The sequence below is a fragment of the Scomber japonicus genome, chromosome 9 (genome assembly GCF_027409825.1).
Source record: "Scomber japonicus isolate fScoJap1 chromosome 9, fScoJap1.pri, whole genome shotgun sequence".
NCBI classification, from domain to species: domain Eukaryota; kingdom Metazoa; phylum Chordata; class Actinopteri; order Scombriformes; family Scombridae; genus Scomber; species Scomber japonicus.
The window spans coordinates 23,885,086-23,892,043 of record NC_070586.1 but is presented as its reverse complement, the minus strand read 5'-3'; positions in this window follow the sequence as shown (position 1 = coordinate 23,892,043).

Sequence of the window (6,958 nt, the reverse complement as noted above, 5' to 3'; positions counted from 1 at the left end):
TCTTGAGTCTGCAGTCACCACAGGAGATAACCCACAATGGCTATGGCAATCATCGGCCAGCCTGAGAGAGATGGGGGAAGGGTAAGAGACAGAGAGATTTTTTTTTAAAGGAGAGAGAACAAGCATGGAAAGGCAGGGGAGAGATCAGAGAGAAAATAAAAAGAAGAGAGAGGGAGATATTCATCAGATAGTGCCCATAACTCATGTCTCCCCCACTATATCTGTAACCATCCCAGACTAACAGGTGACATCACACTGACAGCACACACCCTCTTTAATCATTCACTCACCATTCTCCCAGGACTGTTAATCATTTGGAGTGATGTGAGGAAAATGGCTTTGGCTGTATAGCACTCAGTTTTTATTCAAAATGAACATTCAATTTCCAGAGGTGCTCTTTTTGTTCTATATTTCATGAGCTGGCCTTAGTTTTGAAGAGATGAGCATTTTAAACAGAGATGCTGAATCTGCTGATTAATGATCAGCACTGGGGAACAGTAGCTACGAGTCACGAGTGGATACGTAGATAAAAGCATACTCAGATACAGGAGCACAGTACAGTCTATGGTAGTAACACACACACACACACACACACACACACACACACACACACACAAACACATTAACATGTCTTTGAGACTCCCACACACAATCAAACATGTTATGCACACACACACACACACACACACACACATGGACACATGGACACACAAACACACAAACACACATACACATATACACATATACACATCCATGCACATAGTATGGATGGGGAAGCCCTTTCCCATCTTGGCATACCAGTGCTGATGGGAGGGAGACCCCAGTCTAACAGTGTGAATGATGTAACATGAGTTTATGTGAGTGCTCAAACTGTGATCCACAGCCCATCATCACATTGCCTCCGCAGGCTCACTCTGGCCTGTTCATTGCATAATTTGTCACAGCAAAGAGATACTACCATTATTAAATAGATACAAAATGATCATGAAATTGAGTCAGTATGTGGGAAAATTCTCATTTGCGTTAATTGGATATAGGATTTAAACATTTCTGAATAAGAGGAGTGAATACTTAGGATGGGCATGGTCAGAGCTGCCCAGTCAGTGTGTGTGTGTGTGTGTGTGTGTGTGTGTGTGTGTGTGTGTGTGTGTGTGTGTGTGTGTGTGTGTGTGTGTGTGTGTGTGTGTGGCCAGAGCTGCCCAGTGTGTGCTGTTCCCGTGTGTCTAGGAGCTGCTCACCACAGCCTCTAATGAACAGTGAAGCCTTGTCAGGAGGACACATATCACAGGACCGATTCCAGCTCCCATAATGCAATTTTCCTGGGCAAAATGACACTGCTGATTCAAGGTGACTCTACTAATCCCTTTTGGCTCATGGGATGATATCTGTGGTTATAAGGACACTATTTTACACATTGGCTGATCATTTTTTAATACCTCCATTGACACCGGCGGTACCTCAGATTCCAGAGGACAGAGGAGGAATCATGATTTCTGTTTGTTTCCTTTGTCCAAAAGCAATTGTTCAACAGAAAATTGCTGATGTCCATATTGCAAGTGGTAACCTTATGATTTGGTGGCATGATTATTTTCTATTTAACACTGCAGAAGATTGCTACCCTGCGTGAATCCTGTACTAGAAGAGAATTTTCTTCAATCAGCTCTTCTTGAGAGTGAAACATTGCAGCTTACATTCAAAAAGCCTATATACCATTTCTCTACTGACTGCAACTCCAAAGAAAAAGATTTCTGAATTCCTGAGTAGACTTCCATAAAGCCAGAAGTATGTCAAAGTTCAGTGGTGTCACTGAACTGATGGCATATATTGTTTCAGGATCAGGTCATGTTGATATTACACACATTTTTCATTTATAAATCTGTGCTCATAGAAATGCACTCACTCACACGCACAGGCGAAAGGGGACACATCCTGGTGGAGCCTGCCTGTCAGAGAATCAATGGAGTGTATGGTGAGGACCGCTGTCAGTGGTGATGAAGCTCAGAGGACACCCGAGTACGCAGACGCCCAACTTCACCTGACCGCAGCTGACGAGACCCCGACAGTGCAGACAGCCCAAGCAACGGCAGCAATCACAATCAAACTGGGTAACCACCAACACTCCCAAACAAACCTATCTCTGTTTCACTGATTTTCTGCTCTCCCCCTCTTTTCAATTTTATTTCTCCTGCATGTTGTCTATCAGTGTGTCTCTTTTTCGGCTCCCCGTTAGCACTGATTTTTTCCACTTGTACCAGGAAATGTCCATTCTTACATCTAAAACCATCTTTTTTAGACCATTATTAAGTAAATCAACTTTCAACTTAAAGTCTAATTATAGTCAGTAAATCATTACCAAATCCTTTTTTTCTTATACATCTTTGTTACCTCATTGCTTCATGTAACCTCTATTCTGTTCAAATCACACCATCATTATGTCTCTCTGTGGTGACCAAACCCTAGATTTAACTCTTCACCATTTTTAACAAAAATGTTCTAGACAGATATACTTGTAATATTTATTTAAAAAACAAGTTATGTATATCTTGGGATAATAAATCAACATGGTGAGTAGGAAATGCATCAGAACATAAGATAACAAAAGATCATCCCAGCTGTTTTCTGCAATTAAAATAAAGAGAGTTAATGTAGTGTGGGTACTGTTGCTGTGAACCATGTGAGGTTTGTGAGGTTGTCTGAAAATAGGCCTTGCCCTGGTGATAGCCTCTGTCTGCATGATGGATAGCAGCCCCGCTTTCCTTCAGCCTCTTTTAAATACTAAATAAAAAAACACTAGGCCAAGGATCACTCGGCTTCATATTTCCTCACGCATGATCATAAAGACAAACGAAGAAATTAGAGTCACAACTGTTCTGCCGTGTATCTAACTAAGGGCAAGCAAATTGGGAAAAGTTAAAAATGTGTGTTAATTTCCACAGTCAGTATGTTTAACCATCTTTGACTTTTACGTAGCATATCATGAATCATTAGCCAAAAGTGGCATAGTAATTAAGCTACTAATGAGCATTTCAAAAGAAGAAACTTACACAATTACAGCCTTAGTCAGAAGAACTTCAAACAAAAAGAAGCAGTTATTCTGATCTACCTTGATGACACCAGCAGTCACCAAACAAATTGGTATGGGCAAGCATCTTGTTAGAATAGAAGAAAAAATCTATTTTTGTCCTAGAATTTCAGGTTTCTTGACCCACAACTGCTGGAGGAGACATATGCTTAATATTCTTCATGAGAACTTGAAGGAAAATCAATAATGCCTTATATGGCTAAGTGCAGTCTGGTGATTCTGATGTAAGCCCCAAAGGAATGATGCAGCACAATTCTTTTCTTTCACTCTGCAATAAATGTAAATGCAATCAAATTATTAGTTATATTAAATCCATCTTCTGGTAATTTTCTGCCTTTCTTGTTTGTTTTCATTATCATATACGCAATACATTAAACCTTTTTCACAATTTTTGTCCCTTTCCTTATTGGAATAGTTAATGCTTCCAATCTGAGTCAGGTTTGACTTGTCGGTGTCCTGCCCTTTCAAAGACACACGCAAGCACAGTGGCTCGACGGCTGGTTTGTCCTATTACCATCAGAAAGAGCAGGTCCAATCTCTAAGTGGGCAGAGCTGCATGTAATCCCATCAAAATGGAGAACCCGTGACCTCATCTGGAAGTCAGAGGCTCCACCAGCCTGGGACGTCTTCCGTTAGGAGATTTCATCAAACACTGATGCCATTACTGAATGAGTGCAAAGGGAGGGAGAGGATGAGAGAAAGTGTGTGTGTGTGTCTGTGTGTGTGGATGAGAGAATTGGAGAAGTATTAATGACAATGTAAGTGCCTGGACAGAAGAACTCTCACTGCCATGTGAGATTAGAATAAAATAATAGTAATTCAACATGGGGGGGGGGGGGGGATGAATGCTTATATCAATCTAACAACATGTCACTACTGAGATTACATCTTTTAAAGCAACTAAACCTCACTCATTTCACATTTCTTCAACAGTCAATGCTCCACTAAAGAAAATAAAACTTCATAAGCAAAGCTGACTGCAAGCAATGCTCATGTTACAATTGACAGATTCATAATGACGCCGCTGCAGCAGCTAAAGTCAGCCTGTTCTGCCATGAGGAGCTAGCATGGTGAATAATAGTCTTGGGTTAAATTATTTTTGTGTACAGCTTAGCTAGGGAAAAAGAGATTCCCCGCTGTGCATATTAATACTGTGAATTCCCTTACTTAGATAAATGATCATGGATACAGAATCCATGCCTTGAGAAAAATATAATCAATCATTTTACATCTATACAGACAGAATTTTGGAGTAAAAGAAAAAAAAATCCCATCCCACCCTGGTGATATACAGTAAAAAATAATTAAGTTTGCCATCTCTTTTGCTAATTGGCATAAGGCTGATGTGTGTTTGGTCTTATTGGTGAACATATGGTCCTCCTGCCTTGCCAGACCTCACTGCTGACATAATACAGTGCTTAGGAGACATAAAACATAAAATGCTACCACCACTGTCTAGTGCAGACTGGACATTTTGTGTTGCAATAACACCGATCAGCCAAGTGAAGCAATATGTGGCATGTTTACCGGTGATTTTTCTTACAATTAATTGTTTATTTTGTCAAACTGTGTAGATTTAATGTAATGGATTATGTCTGTATATAAGTGTGCCTAAAATTTTGGGGGAAAAATTAATAACTAACTGAAAAATACAATATACGAGAAACCTTCATCCCCTTTGGCAAAGTGAAATAGTGCTCTATCATTCTTTACAAAGGCAGAAGTGTAATTTGGGTTAACTTCACCCTAAAATAAACACTGCTCTGATAATTCTCTATTTGTCTGTTTATCAGCATAATGGATAGAAAGATTAATCTTCTGGAGCTCTTATGTCTACTGAATCCTACATTAATAGTGAAACACTGGAGCAGAAAATGTCTCCCTCTTTGAAAAATCTTGGTGATGCAGCATAAAGTTTAGGAAGACTAATGAAATTACAGGTCAGCGGATGCTAGAGATGGAAATGTTATTGAATGCAGAAGAGGGGCATCCTGAATCACAATAAGATTCTTGTTTACTTGAGCAGAAAAACTTGTACATCAACTTGAAATCAATGATATGCGGGTCAAAATAATGAATTCTGCAACAGTTTACCTCATCTAACACTTCTTTTTGATGACGCCTTTAATGTAAACCTCGCAGGACTACCACAGCAGCCTCCGGATTGCAAACAAAGCACTTTGCCACAGATTTCCAGTTCAATGGCTGTGTGCCTGTCAATCGCTCACCGCCTCTTAAGGTGCAATTCACGGATGAGTCAGTCTCCTGTTCCCGCATCCTCTCCTCTTTTTGGCGGCAGTGCAGAGTGCTTTAACTGCCCCAGGGCAGGTGGCTGGATGGCACTACAGCATGCACAGTCCACAGCCAACAACCCCAAACTCTCCTCAAGCCAAGGACAAGTATTTCACAAATATGCTGGTGAATAAAAAGATGGGTAAACTATGAGCTCCAGCCAGTGTCACATACCAAGCACCAATCTAAATGTTTCCAACATTTCAAGAAAGCAAAGTCATGTTGCTTAAATGGGATATTTCATACTCACATACATGAAGACTTTGTAGTCTGTCACCCTAAAATGCTGGATGGGCTGAAAAATTACAATTACAAAAATACAGTAACTAAAACTCCACTGCACCCCAGTTATATTATTCTTACTTGTAGACTAGTTCCAGCTAATTGTGTCAGTTTCTTTTACTTTTGAAGGAGTCTTGTGCTCTCGGTTTAGTGCACCCACAGAAAAACCACAGTGCCCTGAAACGTTCCCAACTTTTAACAAATGGTTCACAAACTTATGCATAAATAATGAAGCAACCCTGTCTCTCAAGTCCAAAGACATCAAAGGAAAGATGCTCATAAATAACTTAACAATACATATTGAAAAATGTTGGATTTTTGTTACTCGAACGTGTTACAGTCAGCATTTTTTGGTTTTTATTTTATTTTTTTATAAAGTCATTACTTACCGTCATTTATGGCGAGAAGAGTGGACTGAGCTGATAGTTACCCATTGCATCAGACTCCTGCTTTCGCTTTATGAAGGGAAAGAAATCTTGTGGGCTTTTTAGTGTAGAATTGGACCAGAGGTAATTGTCAGCGCACGACAATGTTTTTTTTCCCCGATGCAGTCCTCTCTCGCTGCAGCAGACTTCAGGAGAGGAGAGAGCGAAAGAGAGAGAGAGAGAGAGAGAGAGAGAGAGAGAGAGAGAAGTGGTGGTAGGAGGGAGGGACGGATGGATGGATGGATAGATGGAGAGTGGGGGCTGTGTAATCAATAAGTGTATTTCATTGAGTGATGCGGGTAATTCCGTCTGATGGAACAATCTAGTTAGGTGACTGAAGGACGTGAAACACTGCAACGCATGAATGCTAAGCAGATAAGAAAGGTCTCATTTTGGCAGGCTACAGTCGGGAAGTCGGTGCTTTCGTCTATGCACTGTGTGAAACCCACTGTTTTTATGTGAGCGGTGTGTGTCAGTCTATAGGAGAATGGTTAGTATATGATAAATAGATCTGGGCTCCTGATTGAGGGGGAAAGTCGTCTGTTTAAGCAAAAGCTGCTGCTGAAGTGGAAAAGTTTTTTGGCTTCTTTTCACCTGCGAGTTTCAGGAATGATGCTATATCAAGATTATCCGAAGGGCTGTTATACACACACACACACACACACACACACACACACACACACACATACACATACATATAACTTCAACCATAAGTGCTTCCAAAAGTAGATGTGTGTCGAAGCTCGCCACTCTGAAGCCGTTGCATTTCAACCACTGCCTCTGTCCGTGGTGCTGAACCTTCACCTGAGCGCACCGCGTTTGGATGCTGTTGCCGTTTACACACTGGTGGTGCACACTCCCCAGTTATGTGAACATA